The following is a 22,731-nucleotide window of genomic DNA, read 5'->3' on the forward strand; positions in this document are numbered from 1 at the left end:
CATTAATTTAAGAACTATTTCAATTTCGATATTTAAATTCAAATTTACTACAAATCTAATACAAAATTATTATCTAATTATATCGCTTGAAAGATCGATTAAACAGTGCAGAAATAACAAACAAATAATTTACCATTACCGCATAATATACATAGATCCTTTGAAATGCATCTCATGCACACTTTCGAATATTCGTTCCCACTGAGAAATTTCGAAACTCATCGAGCCACTCAGTTTCCTATTAACTCCCAAAGCGGGGCAGACTCGTTGATTTAGAACGTAACCGGCATTCCATCGCCCAAAACGCAAAATCGCCCGAGGTAATCAGCCAGACTGAACGCCGTAGAATTACCTAGCTTAGAGACAACCTACAAATTTCATCGTTCGCTTTTAGCCGGCTTATCGATTCGACGCGACCGTTTGCGCCTCGGAGCGTCACGTAGCATTGCGTGAATTCGACCGATTTGCTCTCTCTCGACTCACGCTGCCTGTTACACCTGGTCTTTTTGTCTTTCGCAGACCTAGAACAGCGGTCCCAAGAGTTGTAAACACCAGGGAGAGGTCGTGTGCCGCGCTCTACACGCACACGTTTCGCGGTTCAGATAACGCGCGTTGCGGTGCGTGAAATGCTTGGCCCTTGCGTCTAGCCGCATACGGTCGACCACTATACATACACGCGTGTTTAGGTTCGTGGAACTGTGGACACGCGCTCACTCATGCGCTCCGCTGTTGCGTTCCAACCCGAGCATTAGTTAGCTGTCCGTTTGGGTTCCAGGTGTCCAGCCCGTTAAATGTTAATTTCGTGGCCCAACTCGTACTTGCTCAATTAGAAACTATCCCCTTCGGTATCATTCCCTGCCAGAGGTTCGTTGTAGGGATGACTTCATTTCACAGGGTTTCTGTGAATCGCGGTGTTTCATCGGTATGCGACTGGGTAGTTTTCTGGGAATTCTAGAAAATTAGAAATACAGAATGGTTTCGTTCTCAGAGTTCAGCGTGGGTTGGATATTACGATACTGTGTTACTGCTATGGAAAATTCCACGGTGGAACTGAATTAGAGTAGAGAAAGATTTCTAATTCTTTCTACATTGGGAGAGTAGTGATGATATTACGAATGTTCACAACGAGATACAGCGCACGAAGTACCAAACAACGTTCGTTCCTATGAAACACAAATTAAACGTAAACGGAGAAGCAGCTCGTTCATCAAGCGCCTGTCTACGAAACATCCTGAGCAACTTCTGGCCGCGAACGCATTATTCTCTCATCCAAAAGTCTGTCTCCTTTCTCTGAGAGATCTTCTGACTGGAGGTAGCGAGTCAGGAAAGCGTTAAAAAATCAGCCAGAATTCTATTCAAGCAGCCGTCTATTTGCACGGAGACTTGTAGAGCGTGGGAGCCCATACATCAGAGAGAAACCGAAGAAGAAAACCAAATCGCCGCGAGGGGACAGCTCAGAGTTTTGTCGGCCGAAAAGCTCTGCTCCGCTCTGCCGTGTCCGCCGCCGCTTCTCGCCCCAGCGCCTATTCGTGCGAAAGTGTCAGTTTCGCGGCGGCGATAAACATGTGCAAGAGTTGGGCCGAACAGGACAGACGAATGGAAACGATTCCTCGGTTTGGTCGATGCAAAACAACAAGAGTGGAACGGCACGGCGGTGTGGCTGAGAGAAGAAGCTTTTGGTTCCCGAGGAAAAAGGGACAGGCCGAGTACAGGCTTCGAGGCGGAGGAAGAACTCTTCTTCCTTCCAGTGTAGAGGCTGTGTGGAAGGCGCGAGAGGGCTACGTTTGCGCGCGTCGGGGCGCTTCGTGAAGCGCGCATACCTACCCGCGGAATGCGCGTCCACAGAAAACGAGGGGAACAGCTATTGTCTTGTCAGCGGGAGCCGCTAAATCTGCCCGCGGATCTCCTCACGATCGTACCTGCCCCCTTCCGCCGATTTCGCCTTTTTCTTGTCCCCTACCAGCGCGGTCCCTCTTTGCTCCTTTTCGTCGCGTCATTTTGTTGCTCGGTCCCTGCTAGCTTCCGAACACACCGAGATTTGATTTGAAAGTGGAGAGGGCAGTGAGGTTGGAGAAACGTGGGATTCGATGGGGTGAGATTCTGGAGGGATTGCGTATTGGCATAATAACGGTAATGGTGGGTGGGGAATTAGAGACGGAGCCCGCTAAATCGATTAAGAATTCTTTCGTTACATTTTGTAATCACTTTGTAACATGAATATATATGTAAATCGATACGTTCAGAAATTTGCGTCGTCTATTTTGAAGGAGAAAGTTTGCTCAATATCTTCTCCTATTCGATACTAAAAAACTAATTAAGTTGGTTCGACGATGGTTAAAAGTGAATATATATTCATGTGTTTATTCGAAGTAAATCTCCACTAAGGTTTCAAATGGCCATTAAATTTTCATCCTGGAATAATCACTATCGGATTAACCGACCATGAGCGCTTTGACGCAAAAGCAATATCCATTATGAATACAGAAATAAGATAAGAATTACAGCTTTGACATTTTTTATAAGTCGATGAATCGAATATCGTGACACATTCTCACACCGTTTAATTAAAAAAAGGAAAAAAAAAGGAAAGGAAATCATTCTCCTCGACTAAGTCATAAAATAATTTTTCGCAGCAGCATCCAATAGATTTCACACGATCGTAAAAATTCATCATCTCAGGAGGTTTGCTAACAAGGGTCCTAAGAAGCGAATCTTATGCTAATCCACTCTCAACCAACGATTCCATATATAGAAAAGACGGGCCAAGCAATACATTCGTTGTAATATTGCCAGGCAACAGAGTGTCGAAGGATGTCCGGAGGAGGCCTAGGAATGTCAAAATAGCGTCCAGTGTGATCGACCCTAAAGTGGAAAGTATTTATCGCCATGCGAAAGCTCTTGGCTATAGGATGGGGATAATCGTGAAACCGAGAATGTTCCGCGGATATTTACAGACGATGGCGGTTTAATGATTCTCGTGGTAGGCGCTGGACGCGAGGAAAATGTCGTGGACGTGTGTCTCGTGTAAAGTTATTATGCCCGGTTTTATGTGTGCTCGCGATATAAAGACCGGCCACTAACGCTGATCTCGAGGCGTACAGGAAATATTGAAACACAGTAGGAGAGTGTGTAACGACGACGGAGCCTCGGTCCCCATGCCTTTACCACCGTACGCTGGATTAGTCCGTTCGCTGTTTCAGCCCCGCGAATATATCAGTCGACGCTACCACGTCGAGGACGCGTGTTCGTCGGTGACATTCCTTGCCAAAGTTACGTCGTAACGCGACAACGAGGCAGACGCCTGAGGGAAAGCCTCGTAGGATGGTCGTTCGGCGAACTTTCGAGAATATTCGAAATACTTGAATGTTCAACGTTACTGTACTGTAGGTATACAGGAGCAATCGGATGTATTCTCGTGGAAATGCCGCGCGATGAATACCAATCGTGATGCGTGTAATGCTTTGGTAGGTAAATTATCGCTTTCTTCGGGATCGTCATACATATATCTCTGGTGGAGTCCGCTGAAACGTTCTAACGATTTCTGCCATGACATTCATCAACCAGGCTGGTTCGTGCAGACTAACTAACAACGGTTGATCACAGATGAACAACGCCTTTTCCCTTCTAATACATCTAATGCTCGCCGTGGCCCTTCGCTTCCGGCAGGCTCCTCCTTCAACGCCAATCGCATTTGCAACATGCTTACAGGGAATCGAGCGTGTATCGATCGATCGTCGGGACCCGTAGCGATCAGTTACCCTGACAAAGCTCGAATGGAAACGTCCAGAGAAGAACTTAGCCACAATGAGAGCTTGCGTGTGGACGAAGAAGACGAACAGAGGAACGACGACGAAGACGAAGCGGTCCACGAGGAAGAAAAAGATTGCTCGGACATCAAGAGACACCGACGATCTACGTGCAAACTTAGGTTGAATATTCCCTACCCTGGTAGACGCGAGAACGTCGTGGCTATCGTAGAACCTCTAATAGGGCGCCTGATACCTTCGTCACGGATGTATCGCGGCGAATCGGCCGGGTATCGATCTTGTGCTCCATATGCCATCGACGGCCGGTATTATCGTATGTACATTGTACACAGTCAAGGGGAGACGAGTTCGCGGCAACGTGACCGTTGTCTTGCCTGCCCACGCCTCGGACAACGTAAAGTCAACTCGTTCCCTTGGTCCATTCTTCTGTCCCAGGGCGAGCTCGTGATCCCCGCTGACGCTCCACCGTGAGCTATATTAATTTCACCAGTCAGCATTGATGAATGTCAAGGTTCCGCGCGAACCAGGAACGCGAGTAACTCTTCGAAGGGATTCGAGGCCAGTGGAATCGCGTGCTAACCGAAGATATCGCTCTGAACGATGCGAGACTTCAATCGATGAAATAGTAGAATCTCCTCGTTTCTTCTGCTCTCGACTCTCAATTTCAAAGTTTCAAAGAGCTCGATCGAGTCAAAGAGTATATGGAACGAGTATATTGAACAATGGGCGATATTTCGAAGGTACCTGACCTCGTGTGTTGAATCACGAGGACAGACAAGTGGTTTGGACTCGATCGCCTGGTTATCGTTAGTATCGTTGATTAGCGTTAATTAATAGGATATTAACGTTTCGTTGGGAAAACACAAATGCCAGGCTGGTTCGTGCACGAACACGATTAGCTCGTTTACCGTGTCTACGCGAACGTTGAATAGAATTCCAGACGGTAAGCTTAGCGTGGCCTCGAAGCTGGATTAATAAGCGTATAGATTGGAGCGTGTATCGAAACTAGTCTAACGCGGGTAGCAATCGAAAGCCCTGCGATTACGAAGTAGGACGAGCAATTATATCGCTCTTATTCATCGGAGTTGCTCGGTTGCTGGTTCGATTATCAAAACGTATACACGATGGAGGAGGAAATACCGCTCCAGTGATCGTTCAATTGCCTATTACGACACTTTAGTCTTTTGCCCGGTTTCACGGTGTAGATCTTGGTAATTTGTATTAATTCGCTCGGGTACTCTTGTTTTTATTCGATACAAACTGTGCTCGGTGGCGTTCGGTGATTAGGGTTGCGCGAGAAATTACTTGATAAGGTACTGCAAATTGTGCCACTGACGCAAGATTAAATGCCACCGGTACACCGTAATGGAATGTTCATATGTGTTTCTACATTACAAGATTCGATTAGGATACGAGTGATTTCTGTTAGTTGAGACGATATTAGACATTCTTGGACATTGTTTTCCCAGGACTCGTTAATCGATTTCAGAGAGAGAGAAAATGGTTAAATATATTGTGTAACTATATGTACGTTTCATAATAATATCCAAATTCGTTCTACGCTATTAGCAGTACTTGTATGAATTTTATCAAATAACAGAAACTAATGGCAAGTTAACGACTAGCATCTAATATCTTCTTATGAAATCACTGGATCAAAAATACTATATTTTTAAATATCGTTGAATTAGATTTTCTATCTTAGAAAGAAATATCAGATTAGTAACTCAGAGAACGTTCCAAATAACAAAAATACAATACTTCCATGAAGCTTGACAATAAAGAATTTTATTATTGCATGCTGTTTTCTACAAACAAATTTCATCCTCTTTATGTCATGATCGTAAAGAATGACCACCACTTCGTAGTTAAATTACATTCTATCAACGCCAAACAAGTATCCAGATACTTCCCAGCAGAAAGAGTCCAACCATTTTCTCTCCCACGAAGTATAATTTTAGCGCCTGTCATTATCTCATAAATTCCTGGACAATCACATCAATGAGCAAAAAACTTCTCACCATCTTCCATCAAAAGATTGCCCTCACTGACCGTCTACAATGTCCGCCTCGCCCTATTAAAACCAACAAACAAGGAATGCATATCAATAGGCGACGAACTGGTAAAAAGCCATCGCCGTAATAGGCTCGATCCTAATTACCGTTACAAAACCTAGCCGGGAGATTTCAGCTCGTCAGGCGAGACGAATCAGGATTCAGCTTTGCCGGTAATAAAGGAACGGAAGACGCTCTGGTTCCTGCGAAAGTCGAGCACAGACGATGGCACGCGAGGGGACTGATTACGATGTGCAGCTTCTTTTCGGAGTCCGGGTCTGGTTTCACGCTTAGAATAAGTTAACTTTTTCCACGACTGGCTGTCAGTGAGTAACGGAGAGCAGAGCTGGTCTGATCCTCGTGCTCATCGGATGAGTTACGGCCGATCGTTCCGGGCCTCCTCGCCGCGACCGCTAATGGTGGAGTGTGCCAAACGTACTTTTTGTCTGCTGTCTCCCTCTGGCCGCGGATTCGGCGACGATCACGGCCGATTCAGCGCGTATAAACGCGTCGGTTGCCCGAGTTTTGTGTAAACGCGGGAACTGACCTACCGTCTGAATATTCGCCGAGCAGAAGTAGGTCATACGAGAGGATCGAATGTGAAGCGGATGGATTTTTTTCGAGGTGTAAGTTCCGAAATGAAAGTTGTATTTGCTTGGGAGAGAGAGAGAGAGAGAGAGAGAGAGAGAGAGAGAGAGAATAATCGAGTTGGCGCGAAATCCCCGGTACTTTGAATTTGAAATCACATGAAGTCCAGACGTAGCGAATTGGAACTTGAAATATCTGACATTTGAAGGGAGTGAATTTCATTGAAATATATGAAACTCGAATGTTTCCATCGCAAAAAGAATTTGGATGCTTTACTAGTACATTATTTTTAATTTTTAATCGTTCCGTATCTCAAATACATATATATTTCACAGCCCAAAAAAGAAATTAAAAATATCCTCACCTTCAACACCTTTTACGTATCTATTATTCTCTCTATAAATGAAAGTTTCAAGTGAAAAATCATATTCAGCGATTCTTCGCATCGAAGCATCCATTTCTTTCATCTCACCAAACGCGAGCGTTGATCACGAAGCCGACTACTCGGAGCCTCGAATTCCAGAGCGGACTCTCGGTTGGCGCATTACGCTCGCTCGGATCCACACGCGTTTTATGCACACGTGGACGTATTTAACCGTAGCAACGGCGTACACACGCCGCCGGTTACGAGGCCGCGAAAGATAAAGGATAGAGAACAGTAGCGGCAATCAAGCCGGACATCGGACAGTGACGAATGCCGCGTATCATCGCGTATCATTAACCACAGGCTCAAAGCGTTCTCTCAGCATCCCCTTTCACGTTTTCTACGTGCACCTAACATCGAGACGCCAAGATCCGGTACGCGTCGCCGATCTTTCCTTCTTTTTCTTTTCTCTTCGTCCACAACACCACATCCAGCTCTCCTTTTATTTTCACCTCGACACCGAACGATCCGGTACAATGTACGTAATATACAAGAGGTTCGGGTTAAGTATACCGAGTCCGTTACCGGTAACGCCAGCGACAACCACCCGGGACGATATAATCTGCATATAGACCATACGGTTCTCCTGATTCATCCAGTGTGTCGGCTATTTTCCTTGAATTATTTCCACCGGGAAATTTGACCCCTCTCTCGCGCCACGACCTTCCAATATAAATGACTACGTGGACAGTTTGCCAGGCTATATATCTGCTGTATCATCCTCGTTACATGCTTATGTCCTAGGAGGTAGATCCGTGTTCTGATTCGGTGTAACACGTCTTTTGCTGGTGATGCTATTCGTATATACGGGTCTTTTGATATCGTCTGATTGTTTGATAGATTTGATAGCTTGATGGTTCCGTCGAGAAGTTCGTTTTATTGATACGATATAGTAAGAGTGGTATTATATAGAGAAGTACACATTTCTTTTTAGATTTAATTTTTTGTTCAATAGACCTGTTACATAGTTAGATACTTTCGTGTGCAATATTTTTCAGTTATTTCTAATTGTTCGCATTCATCTTTGAATTCCAGTTGCTATTGATTGGTGTGAAACATGAAATATCTTGTCAAATATATTTAATGATGGAACATAAAACGCAAGGTATCTACACGTGGCAAGAAACCTTGCCCGTACCGGTGAGAAAACCGATGAGAAAAGCAAAAAGAAATGATGTATCGATTACCATTACCATTATACTTCCTTCAAATACCTCAATTAACTACTACCATACCAAACACCTATTGAAAATTTACAATTAGTCCTACAACACTTTGCTATCCTCAAACGAAGAAACTACGGTTTGTCTTCCTATTAATCATTCCCCTTGACGTGCCGTGAAATCCAAGGAAAGTTGCGCAAAGCGTTAACCTCGCGTTGGAATGGTTGGTTCACAGAGAGACGTGGTTAAGTATCGTTTCGTGTCACGGAACGGAAACAATCACAGGTTCGATCCCTTTGCGGTCCAGGTGCGTGAAGAGATATCGGGGAAGCCACTGCGCGTTTGTTGAAAACGAGGCTGGTATGCGAGAGTTGGAATTCGGGGCGTTGAACGTTTCGTGAACGGTAGCCATAGCACGTCAATGGTGAAACGAACGAACGGACGAACGAACGAATGGACACAGAACGCGTGGAAAGGCTATATGACGTGATTTGTGATGCATGCACGGTGATCGCCACCCAAGTAGTTTTTCGGTTCTTGGTTAATAGCGCGAGATACTGGACTAAAGAGTCTTTAAAAGTTTACCGAGTAGCGGGGGAAGATAAGGCAGAGAGCTTCCTCTGTTTTCGTCGCGTTTATCAAAACTTCGTTCATTCGATTTACACAGAATAGAAATTGCTTTATCTCGCTCGACCTTAATACAGTTTCCGGTGAATTTGTAGCCCGCTAGCCGCCGTATATTGTTATTTTTTTAGACGTTAGGTTGTAACATGGCGAGCTAAAAATCATAGTGGTTTTAAGTCAGATTATAAAGCAATAAACTTTATCTTGCAACAACGAGTATTAGCACACAAACTTTCCATTAATCCATGAATAAATAATCCCAATTATCGACATAAGCGCGTAATCAAGACGGAGCTTTAAATCTAAAATAACACTTGAAAAGGACTAGAACTCTCATCGATCTCCCTACAAGACATTCTGCATTATTGCCAACGAACCATTTTACCAGACCGACCCACATTACTCGGCTAATTTATCTCTCTTTATGTAGATGACGATGTTTTAACGTACACAACCGACAGTATGTAATTTAAAAAGAATAAATTTAAAGAAACGTTACGTGTTGTTCGACGTTTCTAGTGTAGCGATCGAAGCGCAAAAGTCGATTCCGTTGGGTCGTGAGAATGCGAGCGACCATTGGCCTCTCGAGACTGTGCCCTCCTTAGCAAGCTTGAAATCCTCTTCGCGGCTCGTTCCATCAACGAGCCCTGACACTTTCTCATACAGTTTAAACGTGGCTTTTTCAGGTCGTCACTCGCGATCAAGCTGTCCGGTAATGGTATGCACGAACGACTTGGTTACTCGGAGGTCGTTTCCGTGTCCTCAACGAGGAATTTCGAGATCTCGCATCAGCGCTGCTTCGTATACCTCTTACGTCGCCGTGCATGAGAGAATTTAATTCCGTATAGTGCGCGCAGCTCGAGTAAAACCCGACGACAATGCCCGCCTTTCTATTTCCCTCTCTTCTATCCTCTTCTTCTTGTAATTGTCCTTTCCGGTGCATGTTCCGCGGCCCGCTTCGAGGAAATGTTATTTTTTAATCTCGTCGTATGTTCCTTACGTCGGCAGGATACTGCTCTCCCTTGTAAGTTTAATACCGCGAAAAAAGATGATAGGGAAGTTGATTTTAGTTGTAGTGCCTGGGATTTTAGCAAATTAAATTTTTTATTTGTTATTTTATGGAAAATTTTCCTGACTCATATTAAATTCATCATCCATGAATTTTCTTGTACAATTGTATCGGTATTGTTAGTAAAATTTTACAACACTGTTTATACGATAAACTCGTTTAACGGTAGAAATTTTAACAATAAAGAGAGTAAAATTTTGCAAGTAAATTTTACGAATCATATTATCTGTTTATCATGTTCGATGTAAAATCATAAAATTGCAAAAATAGTTCATCAAAAATCTGTAATCAACTTTTCCAAATAACAAATCAGCCGAAATTGTATGGTTTAAAGTTATAAAAATTGTTTAACAATTTGTCTCTAAATTTACTAACATAATTACTTTACTGTATAATTATATATGAAAGCATTGCTCCGTAATTACTATCAAATTACAACTCTCGCTAATAACTCGTATCTCTTTTATTAAAAAACATATAGTAGACAATCATATGAGAACATCGAGCCCGAAAAAAGTTTCTCGACCCACGTAACAAACCTGCTGCCGACTACATGGACATGTATTACCACATAGACCAAGCTGCAAAATATTACAAAATCCTCCTTCGCCCGTCCATACATCATTCTATTGAAACGCGTACAAATTTACACGCGTTCGCCACGTTTCTTCTCGGTCAGTCATTATAAACAGGCTGTGATTTAAGTATCGCGAATTCCGGCAGCCTGATTACGTTACGCTCGAACCGGATGCAAACGCTCGAATCGTTAAACGCGAATTAATGACGGAACACAATTGCGCGCGTCTGCTCCGCGCCGCTTCTGTCCGCCCGAGCGATTAGCGGCGGATTACGTTCATGTCGGGGATAATGCGAGTACCATTGAACATCGGGCCACAAACCAAATTCGTATCGAAATCGCGAGGCGCGAAAAAGGATTTCAAACGGGATTTCGCGGTTCGGAGCCAATTTTCGATTTAGCGTGAGGACTGACGAACATCCAGCGATATTCCCGAGCGCAATATTACTTTGATATTTGGCGTAGCCGTTACGCGAAATTCTATCCCATATACGCACAATTCTAATGACGAATTTTAGTAACGACCGCGTGGCTCGCGGAACAGTATTATTCGAAACGTGTTACGAATTTCAATGTCCGTCTACTGTTATTGAGATTTCACTTTGTATAAAATTTGGATTACTTTGATATTTCATTTGGATTTTGAGGATGTTGTCGATAGATGAATTGTGAGAATGGTTGGGAATGTTTTAGGAAATAATTGATCAATTATAATTTATTAACTCCTCGAGTATTTAGTTTGTACGTGATACAGGTCGCTTGTATCCAATCTTCAAAGAAAAGAAATTTTATAACCACAAGTTTGTTGCTTGTTGTGCTAGTGATATTGCGAAAGAATTGCGAAAGAAAGAAGTTAATTAGTTTTCAAACTTTGATGTTATACACGCTGTCACGTTCGAAAGGAAAAGAATTAATGTATATTAATGGCACACATAGTAGTGTAATGTTTCTGAAAATGACAAGTCATACAAGGAATGAATTTCTTTTTTGCTGTAATGTCTACAACCTAGTATAAAGAACAGTATAGTTCTAATACAAACACATTAAAGTACTTGAGAAACTCTCGAGGTGTTAAAAAAACCGCACCATTTTACCGAACCTCCTTTTTCTACAAAATATCCGCTTGTTTTCATTACACTCTAGCACGGAAACAATTTACCAACCGCTCAACCAAGAAATCCGTGCAGCACTCGAGATCATAAAACACCCTCGCTCCAGTTTCCACCGAGTTAGCTAAAATTCGTCACGGTCGCGGCCACGATTTTCGTTGCACGGGCTTCGAATACCAACGAAGATATATCACGGCTCGGCTACGTTCCGCTAAGGACACTGTACATTCCCTCTGTCCTCCTCGTCTCGTTCGCTCGCGCATATAAGCATACAGAACGAAGAACGCGAAACAGAGTGGCATTGACGGCGTAACGTTGCTCTCGCAAGAGCAACGGTAACACGGCTGGAAAAGAATGGCCGCGTTGTCCGTTGCTTTCTTCTCTGTGTCAGAACCGTGGCACGGTCCAGGTTCGCTAATCCTCGTCGGGTATCGCCTTAGGCATCTTTTCTTATTGTCCTAATTTTCGGGGCGGTCGAGAGCCACGCTGCCGTCATTCATCAGCATCCACTTGTAACAAATACCCTCGGGTTAACGAGTCTGCCGCGCAGGAAGCATTGCTTCTTGTCCGATACACGAAATTAAGCCGCGTCCAAGGCATAGTCGGGCGGCCAAACAAATGACCGTGCTGGAATCTTGCGCGCATTTCGGGTTGCTGGTTCAAAGTTCGTGCAAAATCACTGAAACCGGTGATGTGATTGATACTAATTATTGCCAGGAAGCGGAAGACAAATTTGGGTACCATTTCTTTTACGAATATTTCAGGCAGCTTAATCTACTGTGTACTTATGGGAAAGTAAGCGGAACGTTCCTTTTAAGTAGAATGCACTTAATATTGAGTTATTTTATTTTACCGTATACCATCAACTGGCAATTCATTTGTAGTAGTTATTAACATAGTATTGTACTTTAATGTTTTTCTTATGAGAAATATATGATAATAAGGGATTAATTAGAGAAAAACTTGGGTCTGAGTTTGTAACAGTTTGATCTTCTTCTGCCGGATGAAGAAAAAATTTCCACTTATTACCCCGACGATTGAAATAAGAAAATAGAAAATGCGGAAGCAATTAGAGACACACCCACGTCTGCAAAATCAATTAACCATCCTAGATAACCAACTTGCAAATCACTTAAACAGTCAGAATCTAAAACGAAACCCGATATTATTATCTGGACTTTGACTGGCAGTAAAACACAAACTGCATTTTCTCCTATATTCGCATGGTCGGCGGTGTAGCGCTTCTTTGTGGCTACTTTCTAATCTCACCATGTCGACGAAACCGGACATAATAGTAAAATCCACATCACCTCTTCGAGCTTCCTCGTCTATATAAAAAAGGGTGACTCGGTCAAGACAGGATGAAATCCTGTGGCTCGTTTCACCATGGATCGCGGTTGAATTCGCAAAAACCTGCTTATTATTATCTCGTTAGAATCCGCTCGCGGGTGAAAGTTGCCACGCGATCGAGGGAAGCGGGTACAAAGGTGTCCTGGTGAACGACTAGCGGCAAGCAACGGCCGACCGCCACGGTCTTCGCGATCGTAAATCCCGTGGAGCGTGTCAGCGACTTGGAGTACACACGCAACTACGTACATTATACATAAAGAGGCATAGTAAGTCACCTGGCAAGGAGTATCTCGCCGAGTGCAACCACAAGAGTCAAACTACTACACGAGTGCAGCTATAAAAGATAGAAAGATGAAGGAGAAAACGAAATAAAAATAGATAGCAGAAGAAAATGAAGGAAGAAGGGACGAGTCACGTCGCACGCAGGCCACGGACTCATTGATCATTTCGATCACTTATGCTAATCTCCGCGGGGAAACTGGTTTGGATGCCATTCGGAGTAATTATTTCACACTCGCCAAGTGGCTGTTATTAGTAGTCGAGCCCCGTGGTACAGCGTCCGTATACACGGTGTACAAAGCTTCGATAGAGAGGGAGACGTACGAAGCAGAGAAGCGTATAGAGCGGAACGGGGTGAGGCCAACGATGGTCTGGTGTGTACCTGGGCGAGCGTGGCTCGTTGCACATAGGGTGTCTCGTAATCAGAGATCGATGTCGCTGATATCGATATAGTTAGCGTGGCGGTGTGCTATGCAAAAACCGATTAACCTACTTTGTTAACGCGATGGCGGACTCGGTTAGTGTCTTTATTACGTTGTTCGCGGTTGCCTTTGTCAGAGAAGGGATTTTTATTGGTACTTTGGCTCGAGGAGTATTAATTTCATCTTATTCCGCAACGACGTTGAGTGGCGTGAAATGTCTACGAGTGGTAATTTTCGACGAATGCTGTAAATTCGTATAAAGGTGCTTTATCTTCTCGGTGAAATGGCTTCATTAACCGAATGATTGATAACCGGAGTTATAGCGATTTTGCTAATGAGCGTCGTGTCAATTTGAATCCAGATGCGAATCGTTTCGAATCCCGATTCCAACTTCCTTTCACGGATTCCAGATATTTGCATCCTTTGTAACTTCATACGTTCATGTATATGTATATACCGAAACACGTTTAATGCTCCCGGGGCGATTTAATTTCAGGATTCTCCCTCGACAGTAACAACCGTCGCCCAATAACCGAGCGCATTAACAGTAAATTCGGCCGAATTGATTCTGAGACAAACAGAGTATCTTTATCGAATGTAGCCTGGTAGAGAACTGGGAACATTTTCGAGCGGACATCTCGTATGTTACCGTTCCATATAATCGCGCGAGAGTAATCGAGCAATCGATCGAAGTGTCGCTTTGGGATACGCTAATAACAGACGGGACTTTCGCGAACGTTACTGTAATTGATAAAGGATCGGGGATCGTGCGCATCTCCGAAAGTAGCGATGCATTCCGGATCATTAAGTTAAGGCGTTAGGGTGAAGTATCGAAGGTACAAACAGCAGCCAATCAATCTCCTTTCTCCCTTAGGAAATGAGACTGAGAGCTCGCATCTTTTTTCACGCCGATATAACGCCCGTTTCTCGCCCCGTTCTTTTCTTCCTATCTTTCTTGCTTTCCATTTCTTTTCCTTTCTTTTGTTCCTGGTTCCATTCTGGAGGTTCGAACATCGCTACACAAACTAAATATTAGGACACTCGCGGAAAAAAAAACAAGATAGACCTGACAGACTATCGGGAAATGATTAAACCTCGTTTAGAATTTTAGACTATAAAGAACTCATACGTTCAATATCGTGTATTTTTTGCATTAACATCGTTATCGCAACAAAGAACGCGCGTTCCGTGGCAATTTCGCGACAGGCTTTCGATTTTCCCGCACATTACACGATCGAAAATCAATTTCCGTTGGGCGAGCAATTTTTTCCCGAACGCTAGCAAAAGGTTTGAACACGGTAACACGTTCAAAGGACGCTGATGAGTGATATACCGGTGAAAAAGAATTTTCTATTAGGCGTATATCGCACACGCCGCGTTTTCCACGTTTTATCGCCAGATCCTTTGCGCAATCACAGAGAATTATCAAACTTGCACCGAAATATAATATATCGCTGGGTAGGATGTTCATTTTCCGAATACCGTAATCGGGGAATTATGAAAGTTCCGAGGGTTAAAATAATTTCAGCGCTTTGTGCGCGCCGATGACGCTTTGAACTTACGTTCTAGCGTGTTAGTGGCGGAAAAAAAGGATCGAGCGAGGAAAAAATGTGACAGGAGTTACGTATCGATCCTTTGTGGAGGAACGTCGAGTGTGACGTGACATCATCGTTACTGTGTGAAAGCCCCGAGTCACCGTTTAGGTGACAAACCTGTTCAAATTTGCGATGCTGTCATCGATATACGTTTACGTTTGCACACGTTGTTCGTTCGTAATTTTTTAATTGAAAGGTCTGAATGAAAAAAAAAAAAAGAAATTAAACTCATCCTTTTATAACTAGATAGACTTTTCAATTTAAAATTCAATCGTGAGATTGCAAATTCAAATGGTCTAACGACGACGCGTCTGAAAATTATATTTCTTAAAAGAACGATTCCAATTTGAATACTCCAGTGTTGAGATGTTAAAAATTTATGGCAAAATACCTCGAACCTGAGTTCTCTAATTACAAAGTAATAGAGTAGAGATTTAAAGAGCTTTATTAACCAAGTGTTGCAAACTTTCATTCCCTAATCGCAAAACGATTAAAATCTAAATAATTTATTAAAGAAATAATATAAAGTTGAATTTACTAATCACGCAATAATTTCTCCATGACGAAGTATTTCTAATTTGAATCCTTCGATATGAAATCGACTCACATTTAATTCCCGGCTAAGGAAATATTTTAAATTCAAATACTCAATTTTTTAATCACAACAGACCACGGAGTAACGTAACATTATTCACACACGCAGTTATCTGAGGCAAAATAGAGTGCCATTCAAAGGCCGGAAATAGTGAGTCCAGTTAGGACAAGCGACAAGAGGAGGAGGGCACAATAATCTACGAGCGCAACCAATTAATAACTTGAAACATCCCCTCGTTCCTGTTGGTCGTCGTATAATCGTACGTGCGTCTCGTACATATGCGTTGATTAACTAGCTCCCTCCCAACCCTTTCGCTTTCTGACCGCGTTCTCGTCACCATCCTGCTCTGTCCGTTCGAAGGTGCAGCAAACAGAGTCTTAACGACAACCAGCCGCAACGAGAGACAAGAAAGAAGCAAAATAACGTCGATCGACACTATCGACCGTCCGATGATTTAACGACTCTCTCGAAATTTCGATCGGATCTCAGTCTCGACCGAGAGAGAAAGAGATACAGAGAGAGGCGGGGGGGGGGGATGAGAAACAAACGAGAAGGCACTGAATGTCGAACAAGAGAAAGAGAAAGAGTGGAAACTCGAAACGCATAGTCGCGTGTTCCGATGATTTACGAATCGGTTTTGCTGAGTATGAATCATGAGCGATGTAATAAAGAAATGACCACGGACTATGTATCACATTGTAGAGGTTTTCGGCTTTGAAGCGTCCCGGAAATGAACCGATACAGCCGGTCGATAATGGGCGCAGAAGACGGTTCGAATGGCACAAAGTGAATAATGTTCTTGAGGAATGGTTCTGGCTCGGCTTGTTTCATGGGGAAATTAAAGGCGTCGTTTATGGGGTGAGCGTTTCGTCGAAGGAAGGATTAAACACCTGTGAGGGGGAAAAAATTGTCCTTGAACGTAAATTTGTCAGCGAGAAGAATAATTCTCATAAAACACGTTCTCTCGGTAATCTTAAAGAGTTGTAGAAAATTTTCTCGTCATACGATTGCCACGGTAAACATTTAGGTACATTCAACGAGGTTTATGATCACTTTCTTCGATTAAAATTGTCCATTGTATTAAAATGAAATATTCTTTCATCCTTAAATGGATTTATCGAATTACTTGTTTTTAATCTTCATGATAAAATCTGAAACGATTTATTCCGCGAATCATCTCCATAACCTTCTCAATGTTAACATGCTAAATTATTAATAAATATAATAATTATTAATAAATAATAATAATAAATAATAACATATGACATAAAAGCCAATCTGTATCAATAAATAATCAAGCAAGACAGACTAATAGAATCATAAATACTTCACGCGAAAAGATTATCAATTCATTAACATCCCTTAAATAAAACACTTCTTTCAAAAGACTCCTTAATTGGCGGCAATATCGTCTCGATATTCTCGCGGGAGGAAAGGAAATGCTGTTATGGGGGAGCGAAGCTGAACGTTCCCCGCAGGGCTACTGGCGCGTTTCCACGAGAGACAAAGCTATCTCGGTGTGTTTACGCCCATATACCGACACAGGCCACGGTAGGTATACGTATTTGTATACAATAGGGCATCATAATACGTAATCTGCCTAACGTATTCGCGACCAGAGCTACCTGAACATCTCCCACGTTCGAGTTGTGCGCGCCGCCTCTCCGCCACCCCTTTTCTTCCTTTCTTTCTTTCTTTCTTTTCGCCTTCCTTTTCACACTTGTTTGCACGTATGAACGCGGCTGCACTCGCGCACACACACCCCAGACCAGCATACAAGGCTGCCGACCTTACGCACCTTCGCCACGTGTGAAACACGCCCCATCCAACGCGAATCTCCCTCTAAGGCTCCTTCTGTAGTTTGCGATCGGCCCGATTCCATTTATAATTTGCTCAGGTCACACCGCAAATCAGACGCCCGGGCCACCGATGCGTACGTTCCATCGGGTTCGTATCACTTTCGTCTTCTTTCGTCTTTCTTTCGTTGCTCCCTGTAGACAAGTTTCGAGTCGATGGGCGTCTTGGTGGGTGGTCTTCAAGTATTCCATTGATAGGAGGCATGGGTATAGAAATCACCTTGGAAATCATATTGTAGAAATGGTAACTCGTAGTATACGTTCGATAGGTGTTATAGTAGTCTAATGGAATTTAAAATGAGGCTTTTGAGATTGGAGATGATTGTGGAGGGAGTTGGAGGAAACAGGGGAACAATATTACGTTTGATGTTTTCGTGTGATTTATTTTACGGAAGCAACAAAAATTGTTTCGTAGAACAACTTTGATAAATTACTGTAGCAACTATTGCTATAATCGGTGATTATAGGAATAATGACTATAATTACGGGATTGGACTTCCCTACTTCTTTAAATAATACAATAGAAACATGGAATGTAACTTCGTTCATCTCTATTTATAGCTTTCATTAAATGTATTTTCAACTGACGGCAAATGGTCATTAGATATGGACAGGTGAATATAAGAATTTGTATTAACACGCAATAAATAAACAAATAATTTTTCCAGAGAATCCACTCTACATAAATTCCTTTGAAAAACCAATAACGGAGCTTCTCGCTAAACATGATTATTCTTACTCGTACGTACTATCCAGTCACCTTAGCCATAATTGAAAGAACCTGATCGTATCAGATGCATCGACAACATTTCATCGTGAAATTTGAATATGAATTTCCGCGACAATGGATCCCGTTTGCATGGTTCCTAACGTGAAGGACTGCGGCCAAGAACGAAATGGAACGGGCGGAATAATATCATTGAAATGCGGCTTATAAATATTGCAAAACGTGATCTTGCGACCGTACCAGCAACTGGCCTCTCTACGGTCGTACCTGATCCTAGCACCGATGAACCGCTCGCCCTTTTATCTTTTCTTTACGCTGCATTACAAATGCACCTCCGGCCAAATCACGAAACCGCCGCGGAACGTCGTCGTTCTCTCTCTGCCATCGTCGCGGATCCCCCAGCTGTTAGCATGATTTTCGCGTTACTGTCAACATTGTTGCGCGGGAAACCGCTTATTTATGCAATGATATTCGTCGGAAGTAAGAGATAAAGGGCTCCATTGTAAAACGCTGGCGTAAGTGAAATAGAGCGTCGAACGAGAGTTCACGAACTCTGTGCAAGGTTCACCCGATACACGGTCCTTTCGCGTCTCGATCGGGGAATCTAGAAGCAGGAAAAGCGTAAGCCATGGGATTTTGATTGTCCTAAGGGAAGGAGAAACATGGGATATTTACATAGATTTTTCATTCTTTTTTAGAATATGTATATCTTTTTACGGTGGAATTAAAATGTGTGATATCCTTCTCATTGTCTCTGATGGATTCAATATGATATTAAATATGAATAAAAATATCCAGATAATGAAATAACTCTCGTAGATGGAAACTAGTCACGAATTTGCAAAGAGTACAATTTCCTTTCCATGCAATAATTAGAAGGCAAACATTATAGTCTTCTAAAAAATTGTTCCTTGTGTGCGAAGAAACCAATTAAAATAAATCTCTATTGGTGTCTCAAATGCTTGGTAACGGAAAAGAAAAAGATAATCGAAGGAATACGTATCTAATAGTAATCAGTACCATAATTAACACCTTCCATCGTCGAAACACCTTCCAACGAAGATGCTTGCAATCTGAATGAATCCCGGACACAACCAGTTTGCGAATTATTCGAGAAACCTAATTGAAACACCGTTCGAATCTCTCGCTGGCCGTGCCCGGTTAAAAAGGCCAGCAGAACGACGACTCGATGTAAGAAGAAAAGTAATTCGAGTTTATCGACTGGTCGAGTCGAGCGGTGCCTTGGTTAATAAAATACGATTGACCGCGTATTGCGTCGGCGAACGGCGTACACCATAAATAAGTCTCTAAACGTGGCACGAATTACGGGAGGAACAAACCCCTCGTCCCTTCTTTCGTTGGACGACCTTAAAATACAACGACCTCGAAACCGTGAATTAAGTTATTTCCACTAATCGGCTTCCGAGCGACGTATGAATTATACTCGATCGTAAACTCCAACTTCATTTCGGATTCCTTCTTGACTCCTTCCTTTTTCCACCCTCGAATGATCGTTTATAGCTGTTTTTGTTCTACCTACGTTGATCACGTTTTCCCTTATACCGTTTTACGACTGTGTCAACCCGCGACAACGAGGTTAGGAGTCGAGAATGAACTTAAACGTTAGCTACCGGACCGTGCCGGACATTTCACATTTTATGCTCGTCTCTAAGCCGATCTTAGAGCCTTAAGACGGGATTAGTTTTCGAAGGTGTGCCGAAAAGTCAAGGACCTCGCTGTATTAAAACTGACAGAGAAACGATTCACCATTGAAACTGTCGAAGAAGCCTATATTTTCAAATCGAATCGCTGTTTCACCTTATTATTTCATCCTGGGTGTGAATAAACAGCGTTGCAAGGAAAAAAAGATCCGACGAACGAACGGCTCGTTCCTTCGATCCCTGCGATGAAGACGTTTATTCGAGGACGTTTTATTCGGCGTGATTCGTTGGAGAACGCACGGTGTACGATTGGGTTCTCTTTTTACTGGTGAACGGCGCTAGATTTTAATTGACATTATATTACGCGGCGGCTAATAAATATGTGAAAGTAAACAGAGGCCCATTAAGCGAGTCGTAACGCGGCCGATTTCAACGTCTTCTTTATCATTTCGTCCTTTTTAATGGAAGCGCCACGCTGTATTTCACGTGTCCATTTAGTCGATTGCTTGGTCGATCGTGAGATTTACGACGTTTGCGTTCCGCGTTTACGGAATTTATGCATCCCAAGGGAATTGCATTTTTATCCCTGTAACGTTGTTTCGTTGAAGGTTGAACGAGGGTCGTGCGATGTCCTCGTCAAATTTAATTCAACTGTGATCTTCGAATTCCAATAAAACTTTCAACAAGTAAAAATCGACCGAATCTCCGACAAGTTTTTATTTGTTTTTAACGAACTTATAGAGCTATATCTGGTTTCAAATAATATGTACTTAGTTTCATTTACCGCTGGGCGTTCGTTGGATCGTCGAAGAAGAACTCAGCGTATCTCGAGTCCTCATCGATTTACCGTTTCTTTAATTACAAATTACGCTCCTCTGCTGTTGCTTGCCAGGCTCTTTCGTTGCAAGAAACGCAACACGGAGTTCTTATTCAACCAACTTCTGAACAGTCTCCGCACGTAGTACTTATTCGATTCTGCTAGTTTCTCGGGACTTTAAGCTTCTTCGTTAATAGTTTATGCGGCTTTCAGAGCTTTAAAGGCATTTTCGCTTCTATACATTCGTTATAAACAACGTGAAATAATAACATTTCAAGCATTATATTTCTGTCGAAGAAGGATTTTTACGATTTTTCTAATTGGTTACGTGGAAACAACGGTCGAAACTCGTAATAAAGTGTAAATAAGCAGATACAGCAGATGTTTTCAGCCCTGCGGTTTAAGAAAGGTTAAGAGTTCTATTTCTGTACATGATTCAACATGGGGTTTGACGTTACTGCAAGCCGTGTTCCAGTAAAGAAATCAAGCTTTTTTCACAGTTTCAGATTAAACAGAAGTGGTACCATTTTCTTGAAACAGTAATATTTGCATTTAATTAGATATCCTTGCACCACAAATAATCTTTGCGAAGTAATAACTTAATTTCTATCTTTTATTAGCGAAAATTTAATTTCCCAGCACTTGTACATTTCCCTAACTTGTCGAATTAATCATACTTTTAATATCAGCGTGTCGATGTAAATATATTACAAAACGCTTAAACAATTTTATTTTGCCACTGAGATTATACCACAACTTTATATAGCAATATATCGTGTTGAAATAAATGATTCTACTGTATGAAAAATTGACAAAATTTTCTCGGCAGTCAACGTGATAACTTTTTCATTTGAATTCATAGCAACGCATACAGATTACCGATATTTATAATTTATTATACTTCGGTTTGCCTGAAAATTGTTGTGAAAATTAACTGTTTCGTTGAACGACAGGTTCGTGACGATTAATAAGGAATAATCAGTAACGATGATAGACGTTGCATAGGAGGAAGAGCAGCACGTGCACCGATCGCTTGTTCACTGCGAGCGAGTGTCATAGTCCTGACACGGAAGGGTTTCTCACGGTAACGAAGAGAAACGCCTCCGGCTGGAGATTGGCTCGTTACGAACGAGCGGAAATACCCACGTTCCGGATGGATCTTTCGGTACGTGTCGATTCCAGCCAGTTTCAGTGGAAAGGTAACCTTCTGCTGGACGAAACGCGCCATTCCATGGAAGCGGACGTCGACGAACCGCTGGATATGGACAGTTAGAGGGATAATGACCCGCGCCACGGTGTGTTATTAATCCTTTAAGAGTAAACGTTCTCGAGAAACGTTTAGACGGTAAAGAGACCTCAACGAAAATGCTAGACACGGGTACGGACTGTTGCACCTCCAGTTACCGCCTTCGTTCTCCCTTTTCTTCTCTTTTCTTTGTGGTGAACAATCGGAAGCTAGGTTTTGTGGTCGCTTCTGTTTACGACTCTAGAGACTCTACGACGATAGGAATTTCTATTATAGCATCTTTGGAAGGGTGAAAATATAGGATGAAACCGTTTCAGTAGCAAAGCGAAGCTATAATCAGATATATTAAAAGAATTCTGAACTACATAACGCATAATATATCGCAACATAACGCAGGACAATCCAATGATTATCGTTCAAAAATAAACTGTGGAACAATTTCTTTGGTAGCGTTTCATATAGTCCTCTTGGCTATATTTCAGATCTTCGTCTTTCTTATTAGTGTGCAGAGGTGGGGGTAGAGAAATTTTTCTAGGTATTAAGGAGAAGAATTTTTTTTATTAAAATTCGAGTTCCAGAAGATTTTGAGAATGTTTTTGTACTGGCGCTTCGAAGGAAAGAAAGCTGGCCGCATATGGTGGATTACGCAAGATTTACGGCGGTACGTAAAACTCGAAATTCTCGCGTTCGTGCCCTCAACGGGAGAAAAGTTGGCTAACGTCACATATTTCATCCGATTTACATAATCCGACTAAGTATCAAGACACTATTAAAATTAATATATACCCGCAATACCACCCACCCGGAC

General features: G+C 42.5%; 1 long non-coding RNA gene across 1 annotated transcript; it reads right to left on the reverse strand.

Moving 5' to 3' along the window:
• Nucleotides 1–5,533: 5,533 nt before the first annotated feature.
• LOC139989327 (uncharacterized) lies at nucleotides 5,534–6,488 on the reverse strand. Its single transcript, XR_011800317.1, has 2 exons — nucleotides 5,929–6,488; nucleotides 5,534–5,841 (listed from the first exon to the last, which is right to left on the reverse strand). It is a non-coding gene; the product is annotated as an uncharacterized lncRNA (long non-coding RNA).
• Between the last annotated feature and the right edge of the window lie 16,243 nt (nucleotides 6,489–22,731).

This window comes from Bombus fervidus, chromosome 7 (genome assembly GCF_041682495.2).
Source record: "Bombus fervidus isolate BK054 chromosome 7, iyBomFerv1, whole genome shotgun sequence".
In the NCBI taxonomy this organism is placed as follows: domain Eukaryota; kingdom Metazoa; phylum Arthropoda; class Insecta; order Hymenoptera; family Apidae; genus Bombus; species Bombus fervidus.